Source organism: Bombus terrestris, chromosome 4 (genome assembly GCF_910591885.1).
Source record: "Bombus terrestris chromosome 4, iyBomTerr1.2, whole genome shotgun sequence".
In the NCBI taxonomy this organism is placed as follows: domain Eukaryota; kingdom Metazoa; phylum Arthropoda; class Insecta; order Hymenoptera; family Apidae; genus Bombus; species Bombus terrestris.
This window is the reverse complement of record NC_063272.1, coordinates 8,917,786-8,932,143: the sequence shown is the minus strand read 5'-3', so window position 1 is coordinate 8,932,143 and position 14,358 is coordinate 8,917,786. Positions and strand designations below refer to the sequence as shown.

Here is a 14,358-nt window from a genome sequence, read left to right as displayed (position 1 = left end):
GCAAGAAGTCTATGGGTAGCTTGAGATGGAAGTATGCCGAGGTTTACAAGGATCTTGACGAACCGTGACGAGATAGAACGAAACTGGGAGGTTGAAACGATATTGTGGCCGACAATGAGACGGGACGATGAAGCGTACTTCGAAAGATCTTTTCGATGACTACAATTTCAGGCTACACAGGTGCCCCCCTTCGTGTTTCAAGAATCCTGTTTATTTTTTGATTAAAAGGACGGTTCTTGGGAATTTCGCGCAACCTTCTGTTTCTTGGGGATATGCAAAAGAAGATATCAGGTATCGTTGGGTATTTTAGAGCTTATTGCATAGCGTGAATGTAAGGTGAGAGAAACCGATGAATTCCTATCACACGAATGCCAATTGTGTGAACTGTTTGTTCGGCCAACGTGTTCAGATAAATGGAATTCTACTATATTTAGAAATGTCACGATGACAAAAGTTGCAAAATTGTAGAAGCCAACGAACAGTGAATGGTCCAAAATAGAAAAGTTCGAGCGGAACCGATTACGATTCTCGCGAACGACGTGTGTCTTCTATTTGAAGAACGCTCACTCCGTTCGTGTCTTTTCAAAGGGAGAAGTGGAACCGCCTCTTCGTGCCCAAAACCGTGCGCTACGCTATAAACTTCCTGCGGTAAGGAGCTTAAAATAACCACGTGGAGAAATAAGAAGCAGAAAGGGCGAGGCAGATCGTTCTTGTACTTCGATTAAAGGATTCCCATTCTCTGCGAAACAGAGTCAAGTTGTTGCTCGGTTACGTGCAACCGTGTCCAATCGCCGGATCATCGTTTTTCCTTTCATTTCTGCTTTCTTCGATTCTTATTTCGAAACGATTCATTTATCTTGCTTTTTTTCAAGACTTGTTCCCGTTCGACGAGTCAGATTGATCGTTAACAAAGACACGACACGAGGATTCCGTGATTCAGGTTCGTTCAACCTCGACCACGGGCACGACGATCCTTGCCTCTCTCTACGAGGAGCGAGGAGCTACGAAAGCCGAAAAAATTCCACAGAGACGCCTGCAGTTCAATTTGTTCGCGGTTCACGCTTCGTTATTGGCTTTAAATCACGAACGGCAGTTTCGATCTGCGGGTGGTACCAACTTCTGTAAACAGGTTTGTCTCTCTCCCCGTGAGTTTCAAGCGTTTCGAACGTTTCTTCGATGTAACGCCAAGGCAAATTGAATTTTCTGCTAAAACAAAAGTCGACGGCAAGGTGTAAATTTTCTTACCTGCCCGTCCACCACCTGCCAGCATCTTCCATGATCACGCACCTCCTAACAGCATCTAGGAGAATCTATGTAGATATTAATTTCAATTTACTCCCACGTGACAATCGGCCAACGACTCTGCTGTATCTTAGCTGAGGAAGCTTTCCTCGATGATTCGACATTAATTTACACGAGTAAGGTTTGATAAGAGTAATTGTATATAGTACAGTTTCTCTATTTTTCTGTTACATAACCGACATAAGATCATTGGGTCATCACACGATTTTTCTTCGTATCCTTTGTTCCTAATTGTTACACCTAATCTCTATATACACAAAATGCATTTGTCATATGTCAATTATAATTAAGCATGCCTAATTCCTCTCCATTATCACGACAAAACTGCAAAAACACGTCACATTCAAAACACCTAAATCTCAAAATTAAACCTCAAAAAAAAAAAAAAAAAGAAAAAGAAAAAAAGAAAAGAAAACAGGAATTTTTCTGAACTTTTCTGCCAACTCACGTCGCGTCCGCATATGACATAATAAAGATAGTCACATTACTATTACTATTATTACAGACTGACATCAACGAACGTACACAGCTGTCAAGCGCGGATTATCTGCGATCCGCTAGTCGGTGTCACGTGGTTAAAAAGTCCCATAGCCGGCGTCCCACACGACGGACGTGACCCACTTGATCCTGTCCGTAACCCGTGTCCGGCAAGCGGTAGCCGTCGATCTGTCGATCGATCGATCGATCGATCGATTAATAAATATACGGTTGGGCGAGGATCGCGCGGACAGGCCTCGAAGGCACACGAGAGTGCATTCCCGGCGTCGGAGCTGCCGCTAGAATTACGGTCGACATTGTCCCAGATTCTCAGACGGTGGCATACGGCCGAGCCACGGATTCCCTTCTCTTATAGCAGCGTGCGCGCGCGCTAGTTCGCAACAATACGATTTATTTACGTTGGTGCTCACCTGGAACGGGTATAGAGAGGTTTTTCGCGTGCCACACGGGCCTACGGTAAGTCACCGTTAACGAGGCGTGAACGCGCCGCTGAATTACGATTGTTTTCCATTTAGAAACGCGAAACGCACCACCGCCGCCGGTGACAACGTTGCGTATAATACGCGCGTATCAGTCGAGCAATAATGGCGAGGTTACTTTGAAGCACGCCGGTACACACGAATATAGTGGGTTGTACAAGAAGAGAGAGAGAGGGGGGGGAGGGAGAGAAAGAGAGAGAGTAGCATGTGCGATACTTTACATGATCGACTAATATGCATGCGTTGCATCGTCAACGATCGACGAACGACGATGACGACGACGAAGAGGACCATCGTACACACATGCGTTATAAGAGAGACAAGGAAAGACGTGTGTGCCACTGCATCGTATACCGTTGCTATCTCTGGTGTACCATGGTAATTTTTCATCGTACGTTGAATTATTAATCAGAAAACGGCAAAAGAGCGCGAACGTGTCCCCGCGAGATTAAAGAAGTCGCGCGGAAAGATCGGCCGAAGAAGAACGAGGCGAGCGCGCGAAATTGAAACCCGTATTACCCGCGCCGCCACCTCCCTTATAAATATTCCGTGTAACGATGCCTCGCGCTAGATTGATTTCCCAATTAAATGTAAATGAACTCGTAGCCTGGCGAAGGGGCGGAGAGGGGAGGGGAGGGGAGCCGCGGAACGAGTTTTATAATGTTCAGTTGCGCGCGCCAAGGAGGTGCGGGCTTGAAAATCGTAGGCTAAGCACAGCGTGGCTCTGGTCAATAAATTAATTATTCGTCGAGGGCATGGAGAAACAGAGGGAGAGAAAAAAAGAGAGGAACATAGAAGAAGCCTGGCACCATCTTCTTCAACGCTGTTCCTTTCACCCCGATCCTGGTCAGCCCTCTCACCCTTCTCGATATTTATGATTCTCCTCGGTATTTATTTTGGCTCATTTGTCCATCGAAAACTGCCGCGTCATCGGGCCAGACTTTCAACTTCTTCTTCTTCTTCTTCTTCTACTTCTTCTTTTTCCCTTTTTTTTTCTTTCTTTTTTTCAAGCCTCTGCTACCTCGAGGAACCCTTTCGAAGTCTGGTTGGCTGGTGAAAACCGAGGTAGACCCTTCTTCTCCTAACGATTTCTCTCGTAACTAGCGAGGAACATTGGTGATAGATGTTGCCTAACATTGAGTCATCTTGCGATTCGGAAGATTTTAATAGCGGTCGAAGGAACCGATAGGAATTGTTACCAGCGCTATTATGCACAGGCTTTTATCTCCAAATAAAAATGACTGTGTTTTTGGCCTGGTTTGGTCAAAGTAATAACAGAGTAGTTTGTGGCGTTTATTTTTACGATACAAAGAGAGGAATACTAAAAGAACGAGAGATTTGCGATGAAATGACATGTCATGCACGTCGATTGTCTCAAAGGTAACCGTAACGTAAGTCCAAGCACGTCGCTTGATCTCGCTGTTTAGAAGTGGTTCTTAACGTATAAGGGCACACACTGAAATGGAGAACGATAACGAAACTATATACATACTTTACAATGATATTTAACCATATTAGCACTACATGTACGGAGATACCAAAGAAACTGAAATGCGACGAAGGAAACAAGCCTTTCTCCAAATACACTGGACGGACACATAAGCCCATAAAATTTCTATAAAAAATACAAATTGACCATTTCGATCACCCTGATATTTCCGGTGTATTTAAAACAGCAAGTAACTTTCAATCGCTTTGGTTGCACTCGTCACGCGCGTCTATCGGTCTCCAGCGGCGAGTGGTTTAAAGCCATTTCTATAGATGCTCCTTACGAAACATTCTCGTGGAAGAATTTGCCACGCGTGATCTGATCTCCCCCGCAATTGTCGCGAATCATTTGAAGAGGCTCGTTCCGAAGGGGACGTAATCTTCGGACGGATCTGAAAAGAAGCTGACGAGCTGAAAACGCGAACGATCTGTTTGCAGAGATAGCGAATGGCTATTTACAAAGAAGTCACCGGAATGATCGTGTTTTGTCCCGTTGGAGAAGCGCGACACCGTGTTTCCCATTGGCCATCGCAAACATTTCGGCTTCCGTTTTCAGGGTGGTTAACTCTGGACATTCTCCTATATTCACGGGGCCCACCCCGGGTATTTATTCTGGCTCATTTGTCCCTCAGGAACCGCCGCGTCATTCGAGGCAACCTCGAGCCGCAGGGAGACCTTTTTTTTCTCTTTCTTGTACACCAAGGATCGTCCCTTCGAGAAGGTCTCAGGTGTTAACTAAAAACGAGTAGTGGACCGGCTTAAACGCGAGACGCCTGGAATTCGTTCATCCACGAAATTCCAACACGAGTCGAGGAAGAAAAGGAAAGCTTTAAAGGAAATCAAGGAAATTCTTTTCGAGGTAGATTACCATTCGTTCTGTCATCCCTCTAGGAAAAAGCCCCTAACAACGATTTACAAAATCCATTAATATGTCAACGACCAGCCCGACGTTATGTTTCCACGAACACGTTCGAGATACCGATCCTGTATGGACGTTATTTCGCATACTGGCGATCGTAAGAGGGAACGTACAACTTCTGCAAGACGAGACGCGTCGTTTTCTTTTTCCGTTCTCTTTCTTCCTTGAGTTCCTCCTTCTCTTTATTTCTTCTTTCAAATCGTGCCATCCCCTTCGCGTTCTAACGCCCGACTGCCGCCCGTCAAAAGGAGAACACGTCAAAGAGCAACGATGGCACATGGCCCGGTAGGAGCGTCGCTCGAGAGATCGAGAAACTCGTTCAAAAGTAATAGCCAGGTCGTTTCAGCTAGATGAACGATCAGCCACCAAGACGGAAGGATCGCGACGAGGCACGTAAGACTTGCGTAATATCGTCGGGTAAACGAGATTCCTGAAATCCAGCTCGACCGATTATGTCAAATGACGAAGAGAGAGAGAGAGAGAGAGAGAGAATTCTCTATGGTTTTCTCTCTTTGCCGCGAAGGGTGGACGATCGTCCAACGCGAACGCGGGAAGGAAATAAATTCTGCCGGCTGAGTATTCTCGGTGACGCATGCTCGTCGAATTGCTGCCCGTAATGAGCGGCAGAGGATTTGTCGAGCTGTGCGCGATTCGTACGAAACGCGGCGAGTCCCGCCTCGGCAAAAATAACTCCTGGCTCGCCAAAAACTTCGTCGTAAGCACGAAATTGTATTTAAAAAACGACAGAAACAGAAACTCTCTATGTATTTGTTCCTTTTTCGATGCATGAGACTTCCTTTTTAAATAGAAACTATTATTGTTAGATTTATTAGATATTCGGTAAAGATATATATATAAATGTGCGAAACGAAGATAAGCGACGTTATAAAGAAGGATTAGAGGTAACGAAATAAAATTAAACAACAGTTATTAAGAGATTTGTAAGGAATGTTAAACAAGAACAAGTTGTCTCGGCATAGTCAACCGGGAAGACGACTTAAGTCTAGCTTATCAGTATCTCGGACATACTGGCAATTCCTTGCTTATGTATGTGCTCTTTTATTTTTATTAAAAATAAATTGTATCATACTCAGGTCTGCAACTAGTACTAAATAAAATGGAATGAATTCTCACCCTGCGGTCAATTCTCTTCGAATCTACATGAACCTAAATTGATGCTACATTTCGATGACTATTAATTAACATATAAATAATTTTTAAACGTTTGGTTTTAGTATTCGATAGAATTCTATTGTCCTTCGCGTGTACCACGCTTTTTACGAGTAAAGTATTCCAAAGAAAAAGACGATATCTGAAGAGATAAAACGTGAAGAATAAACGAGGAGGTAGCGTTAAAGATTTGTTTATTTCGAAGAATTTAGCGATCTCGAGGTGTGGCATCCGGGGGACCGATTTTCGGCGGATGATTCGTATCTGTGACCGCACATCTTGCAAATGTTCCCACGTTAAATGAACGAACAGGACAACAATTAGCAGGGTTCCAGAGTCTCGGGGCTAGAGAAGGGGGGCAGAGAGCGTACGTAATGGAGTCGCGTATCGCACAGCCATCTTGGCATTAACAGCCCATGCGGTATTATCCCTTGAAAAAGGACAATCCCCGGGGGTTTCTCTCTGTGCCCCCGTATAACAGAAGAGGAACAGCGGAGAAGGTCGGTCAGGTACTTAAACACAAAAGTACTTAACCACGAACACCGAAACTAATGGCGCCTTCGCACCAGGTAAAATTTGCGGTCGTAGGATATCGGGGGAGGGCCTGTTTTCTATCTCGTGCTCCATCATCGTCGATGGAACCACAATTCAAAAGATGACGACCTTCGGCCAGACTCTAGAATTCTTCACAATTCTTCTTTTTCTTTTTGTTTTCTTCTTGCTTCTGCTCCTTTATTTACGACGAGTTTACAAATAACGAGATCACGAACGGAACTCGAAATTCCTCAGCCCGATGTACTCGGTGGAATTTAATGGCCCCTCAAAAATCCAATCGTCCAGCATGACGAGATACTATAAAGAATGTCTGAGCGATGAATTTTCTGTTTCTAGAAGCACGCGAGCTTCGTCATCCTCGCTATTCACTGTCTAATCAAGGAAGAGAATTGCCTCGTTTCTGGTTGTGACGAGTGAAAGAGGGACTCGTACGGGTCTCTGGTCGGAAGCTGTTGGTCAAGGTCGCGCATTCTCAACATAAAGAGAATATATAGCTCGGTGTAAAAATGAATCGACACGTGAATGCTAGGTTCACGAGGTGTCTGTTCGCTAGTCTCTTTTGCTGTCTAGGAATTTCATCTGACAAAGATCCTGTCAGAGATGAAAAAAGAAAATTCCATCGGCGAAGAGAGAGGGGGGATAGAGAGAAAGAGTGAGAGAGAGAGAGCGAGAGAGAGAGGAGGAGGAGGAGGAAACGGCGGAGAAAAACAGATGGAAAAAGAGAAAAACTCTTCCCACGAATTGAATGCCGCTAGGAAGTACTACTCCAGGCAACCCTATTACCTATCGAATAAAAGCTGGAGATCCAAGAACGGAGGGATAGAGGAGAAAAACGCGGAAAAAGCCGGACAAAGGGGAAACGTAATTTCACAGATCAAGATATAGACCGTGCACCGTTCGACTGGATCTAAATCGCAGGACCGTGACCAATGGGGAAGACGGTACACCACTAGGATAGAGAGTTCGCGTATTTCCAGAGGAAATCTCGAGCAGCCACGAAGCTCACAGATATAATGCAATGGGTTCTTCTCTTTGAAGGGAAGTTCCTCTCTCCCTCTCTAGGCTCGAGAATGGCATAGTCGATTCCGGAGCAGAAAACATGCTGCCCAATATGGCGAAGAAAAGCCAGCGGACTCTCTTCCCACGAGCTAGACTTGCCGGACTGATTGGCAAACAATTAGCAAGGAGGACGGTGCTCACGGTGCGAGAAGGGCACGATGAAGTACTAAACGCGGGATAGGCATGTATCACGCGGGCATCTTTGCTCGTGCATAGTGCGTACCAGCGAGCCCTCTCACACCCCTTCGCGTCCTTCTCTCTGCCGCTCGTGTCTCGAAACAATGAGAACAATGCCGCTGGTCTTCCGCCGGAGCGGACAGACAAAGCCCAGTTCCACGACAAAACCATCGTCACCATCGTCACCATCGTCGTCGTAGTCGTCTGCTTCCTCGTCGTCGGACGTCGTAGCGACGCGTCGGTCTCCGGGCTTGGTTAAGGAACCAGAACAACGCTTGACAACGGGACCAGAGAGAAAGCTTACCAGGGAGCTAGACACTGAGGCATGGAAACAGCGTCGCTTCGCTATTTTCAACGTCTGTACACGCTTTATGTGCATGCTGCTAATAGAACATGAGTATTGCCTCCAATTTTAACGAGAATTCTGTCAATTGTTTCATTTTGTGAAACTTGTTGGAATTATTGCTACCGGGAAAAGTCTCTATACAAAACTGGCCAATTTTACCCTCATCGTCTTGTCATCTCCCTACTTAGAATCTTGATCATATTATACAGCAACGAATTCTTTTTTTAACTCATAAAAAGCTCGTAAATCTGTCGTAACTAATCTGACTTATAAAATCTTTTACAGTTACATTCCCAAACTTCGAATTAAACCTGGAACCTCTTCTTTCATTAAATACAGTACACTACACGCGTATGTATACCAGAAACCGGTGAAAAATGGAGGTAAGGAAAAAAAGAGACAGGGAGAGAGAGCAAGAGGGAAGCAACAACAGCTATGTTGCTGCGTCCATTATATTGTTTTGAATTAAGCGCGCCGTGGCTGGTTGGCTGGGCTGTGTTTTAATATAAGGGTTTTGGATTTCACGTGCATCCACCGACCCCAAACCTACGCTCCCTTCGCGACCCCCGCGCGCCAGTTTCAACCCCCCCACAGAGCAGGTCGTCATGTTCCGTAGTTCTCCACGCAACGTAGAGCCCTTCTGTGTGTCCTCTCTCGTTCTCTATCTCTGTCACCCGTTGCCCTGCACGTTTCCCTTCCTTCCGCCCTTCCTTCTCACGCGCCCTTCCTCCTCGTATCTCTCTCTCACCCTTTCTCTCGCGAAACTGCACTCCGATACGCCCGTTATTTTCAGCAACCCCGTCGAATCGAGTTCTTTTTAATTGGTGGGACGTTTGCGCGTTTCCGTGCGCGTACACGTATATTCTTTCTCTTTTTCTCTTACGTATTTTAGCCTTCCTTCTCTGCCGTTGATTTCTTTTTTTCTCTCGTTCCGTCTTTTTTTTACCTCTCTTTCGCGTTCGTTTCCTCCCTGTGCCTCTGCTACCACACGACGTTTCTTTCTCTACCAACACACGACAGTTTCACGTTTTCTCTCTTTCACGACCGTTGTTTTTCGACGGCTGCACGAATTCTAGGCGTCGCGACAAAGGAACGACGAAACGGTGGCAGACCACACTTCCCTAGCATTAGTCGATGTCGCCTAGTTCGTAGCAACAGACAGCCAAGGTTTCGGAATGTTAGTGCGCTAATGGCGAACGCGGCCCCCGCGACGACGCGCGGTCCATCCGCCGCCGTCTATCGATCGTTTCAGGCCCGTGTTTTTATTCCGGCCGCGATCATCGCGTAAAGGAATCCCCCGCAAAAAGGCCTCGACAACTCGCTGAACAACGTTTCACTCGCTAACGCCTACCTTCCTTCCGGGAACGATAGGAATTTCGCATATTTCCATGCATTTCCCAGAAACTCGCGTCATCCTGGAATAACGATCGTATTGCAAACTGGAACTAATGTGTTGCGACGGTTAAAGTATTCTTTTGTAAGAAGTGCTCTATCAATTTAGAATCTTATACAAACTACGTAGGCTACAACTCTTTACAACATGAGCGTACCTGTAGTATATTTTGAATAAACGGCTGTTCTTTATAAATACAGTTTGTTAATTTCGAAAGGAGGTACGAATTTCTTATGGTCATTGGTTTGCTGTTACTACGTGAGGCGAACACTCGTATACAATACACGGAATAAATGATCAAAGGGTTCGTCAATCTCATGGTGTTTCATTGAAGAATTCCACGATCAACATTACGAACGATCATCACGGTATAACTTTAGAAGCGCTATATTTTTAAAATATTCAAAATTCGAAACACAAACACAATAGCGAAACGTCCAATAAAAAGAAACAACAATCCTAACTTTGAATCCCAATAAAGGCAAATTTTCCCTATAAATCACTAAGGAAAAATTTCAATCGAAAAGGGAAGCAAACGACCCTGATAACAACTCGAGGAAGGGCGAACATAACCCAATGCGCGGATTATAAAACTATTCAGGGCGTGAGAAGTAGAAGGAGAACAAGAGCGTAAAAAATGCTCACGGTAAAAGAATGCAGTCCAATTTGCACGCGACTTCCTAAGAATCTGCCAGCGGATTCCTGGTCACCTAATTGCCATTTTACGCGCGGCCTTTTATCGTGAAAGCCCCGGCCACGAAAGCCCCGGTTGGTGCCACCTCTCAAAGGCGTTGCCAAGGCACTTTGTATTCCGCAAAGAGCGCCGCTCACGGAACACGCGTTGTTTAGCAAATTGTCGCCACCGCGGTGCTTAATCAGCAGAAGATCGCACCTGCAAACCCCGAACACAAACCAGCTACTTGATAGTCCCTCGGGAACGGTTTGATCTCGTGACGCTGGCGGCGCACGTGGGCTTCGAGATAGCGCATGTCCCAACATTCCTTTGGAAATGCGTTCTAAATCGTTGGCATCGTGTCGTTAACGCGTTTTCTAATCGGCTCACGAACACCTTGGGAAACCGAACGTTTTTTACGAGACCAGAATTTCTCATTCCGGCCTCCGGTGGTTTAAAACTGTCGCACCAACCGGGACGAAAATAGAATGAGAATCGTGGAATGAAGCGGAGTAACTCGTTCGTTCTCTGGATTCGATCAACCGTATATACAGGGTGTTCCAGGGATAAACCAATCAAGGATCAAATTGTGAAATAGTATGTATGTTATTGGTTATCGCTATAGTTTCCAGCGTTACGATAAAGTAAGTTGGTTTGTCAAGATAATTTGATAGAAAAAAAAAAAGGGAGAGAACTTGTTACGAGTCAGATTTGAAAGCGTAGCTGAAAAGAGCTGAATAAATTTCTTCAAAACCAATTGGTATCGTTTTTATTTTCTATGTATATAAAGTTTGATTGTGATCCGATAAAGCTATCAATTCGTTTGACCAGTGAGTTAAACAAAAATTTGGTCCTTAATAGGTTAATGCGGATGCTCGTTGTATCGATTAAACCGTCCATAGGTAATCGGAAAACAACAAATTCGACGCAACGATAACAAATACTTCTATCCATAATATAAAATCAAAATATCATATACTGCATATGCCACTGATCGTAAACCACGATTACTCCAGACAAATAATTACGATTTTTCAATAAATCACATTGCTAAGTACTTAGACAAATATCCACCCACTTGCTGAAAGAAATCGCTAGCGCCCGGTTTCCGGTCAATTATTCGAAACAGCATATCGCTGCGCTTCCGACGATTACGGCTAAAGAAACTAATGACCAAGTGGTGGTAGAACAATAGAACCAGTCAGCGAGCCAAGAGGCAGCTACCCGACCGTCTCGTCCATAGCATCGTACGTTCTCTATATGTCTATGGTCTGTACATATACATATACATTTAAAAAAAAAACCGAGAGAAGAGAAAAAAAAAAGGAAGAAAAACAGAAGGAAATAATCAGACTGGGAGCGTCCATTGACAGATTGTCCACGGGCCCGTGGCTCCTGTTCCGAAAGATCGACCGCGACAGCGATTCATTCACGAGCCGCGTGTTTGCAGTCGGATTTCGGGCGAAACTGCTTTCGCGCCCATTTTTGTTGGAGGTAAGCGTACGAGGGTTCGTCGAGACACGCTCGTTGTCGGAAATAACGACATAATGACATGGTAGAAGATGAGTGCCCGAGGTAGGTAAATCCGAGACAAGGTACGGGCCAAGGGTGCGAGCAGGACGGTGAAAGGGAAAGAGAAACCAGACTGGGTGCTTGGCTCTGGTAGGGATATCCAGTAAGGAAGAAGGACAGACGTAATAAGAGAAAAAGATGGACGGTTGGGTTGTGTGCGCACCGACTTCGAGTCGGAAGCGTTGCTGACCATCGCTGGGTAGGCCGGTGGTTCATCAAGTCCCGACCAGTTGAAGAGAGCTCAATAGGCACTCTCCGAAGTTCTTGGCTACGTCACGCAACCCTTTATCGCATCGACTCGGTCTAATTTTATTTACGGTTGATCGCCGGTCCGTAGACGGGCGTGATTCCATTAGAAAATTCACGGGAAGTGCATTGAGCGCCACGTTTACGGAATACGATGCACGAACGAGTTTCTGTGGTAATTATCCGGGGCAACTAGACTCCGCTAGAAATGTGGAACGATATCAGCACCGTCTTAAGTACTTAAGTACTCTGTACTCTGGCGGGCGATGACTGGTCTAGTTGGCTGATGTCTGACGCCTGTAGGTTTCCAGATTTCATTAGCTTATCTTATCTTTCTCTCCGCGTTACAACCGTGGTGTAAAAATAAAATTAAAAAAAAAAAACGCACATTGTTAGGATCCATACGTCACGCATTAACAAGCATACTTCGCCGAAAAAGGAGAATAGAGAAAAAGAGGACGTATTCCGAGTCTGAACGTAGAAGAACCATTACCACCATCACTTCGTCACCCGTTCTCGACGACCGTCGACGTTAAGCATGATCGATACGAGGCGAATCGCGGAAAATTAATGTCCGTCTCGCGGCGGCGGTGCTTCATCGACCGTGAAGAATCGACGAGGAGGAAGAACGGGTTCGCGGAGGACCCTGTACTACTACTGGTTTCGCGAGCAAACGCAACAGCTCGAAGCACGTGAGATAGAAAGATTCGGTATAGGATCGTCCTTCGTTCGTAAGTATTAAGATGCCTGCTGACCTTGCAAAGGCCCTAGGTCATAGTAGATCCAAATTGTTGGGATCAACGAATAAAGTCAATCGATTAAAATATCGTACACAAATTAGTAACTCATAGTACATGCAAAATTATAAAAATTGTTTGCAAAAATTTTAGAACGAAATAACAATTATACGAGCCTTTCAGTAGTCATGTCGATCGACTCCGTAAATTGAGAAGTACAGAAAAGTGATTATCTCGAATACAAAGTCTTCAACGTTTTTATCCATCGTGTCGTGATTGTACCTGGTTTCGGTTGTATCATGAATTTAGAACCACGTTATATGGAACGAGAAAGAGAGAAAGGGATCGAGGGACACAGAGGAATATGGGATCAACGATGCTGAACGCGGCACGCTCTCTTTAACACCGAATCGGCCCAATTTTGCCCACTATTTAGCGACGCCATGCTTCACCGCAGTCAAATTAGCCGTCTGTCCAAGCACGCCGCTGCACTCGTATACACTCGCGTATACATACACACGCAGAGATAAACGCAAACGGACCCGCGAATCCACTCGGCGCAACAATGCTATTCGCTCGCGTGTACACGTGAATCTGCAAATTTCATTCATCTCGACGGTTCACGGGAAGAGGACAAGGGGGTGGAGAGGGCAGGCTCTCTCGATTTTAGCCGGCTTTTTTAACCCGTCCCCGACAACGAGCGTCGACATCCGTGTGGCACACCTATAGCGTGTCTCGTTTCCCCCTTTTCCGATTTCACGCCGATCCTCGTTAAATCGCTATTGTCACGTACTTTCGATGTAAATCATTCGCGAAACAAGTTCTCTCGAGCACGACCGATTTCCCGTGTCCGATAAACCGAGCCAAGTACAAAGTGACGAAAGCTCCTACAATGGCGTGCAAAAATCTTCGTTCTCGTTGATTTCCTTACTTTTCTTCTATCGTTACATAGAAATTTTCTATTTGGATATTATCATATTATTATTGGATAGTTTCTGTTACTGAATGAGACGATAATTTGGATTATCCTTCAATACATAAACACTACTGAATCGTATTAAATTTAAAGACTGTAGAAGAAACGCATAATAAATTTTCGTTTGTCACATGGATTAATTAACTAATCTTACATCTTGAAAGTTATATCTGTATTTCAATTTGAGAGTAAGTATATATTCTACCACTTTCTTTAGGACGTTTTACGACGCTGACCTTTTATAAAATGCCGTTTACTTTAGAAGTTACATCCTATATAGTTTATCGTATTGTCTGTTATCTAAAAGCGTTATACCCATAAAACCAATAGAATCTCACTTTTCAATCGCAATCGTATTCAAATATTCTCTTTTAATCAGTAAATAATAGGATTCAATAAATAGACGATAAACAGCTTTCACTCTGAAATCTTCATTCGTAAACTTGCATCTCGATACAAACTAGATCACTCTAATCAAGTAAAATGTATCCTAGTCTTTCTGTATGACATAACAAAAACATTCAGATTCGCCAAATAACGCGCATACACTCAAGTTGGTAAAAATCAAAGTGGGTTCTCGGTAATCCATCGCGATGCTTATAATTCAATATTCGTTAAAATTCCTGAAATCCCCGCTCACGGAAGAAAAATCTTTCCGAGCGAATAGCTCTCGACGCCACTGTACGCAAAACACAGTTGACGCACACACGATTTTAACGCGGAACGAATTCCATTCGCGTAATCGCTAATGCAGCTAATTGCGCGCGG

The 14,358-nt window shown here is 44.7% G+C and overlaps 1 protein-coding gene across 1 annotated transcript in view; it reads right to left on the bottom strand.

The window, feature by feature from the left end:
* LOC100643645 (protein pangolin, isoforms A/H/I/S) overlaps nt 1–14,358 on the bottom strand; it is a 282,005-nt gene that overhangs the window by 230,245 nt on the left and 37,402 nt on the right. The window lies entirely within an intron of this gene.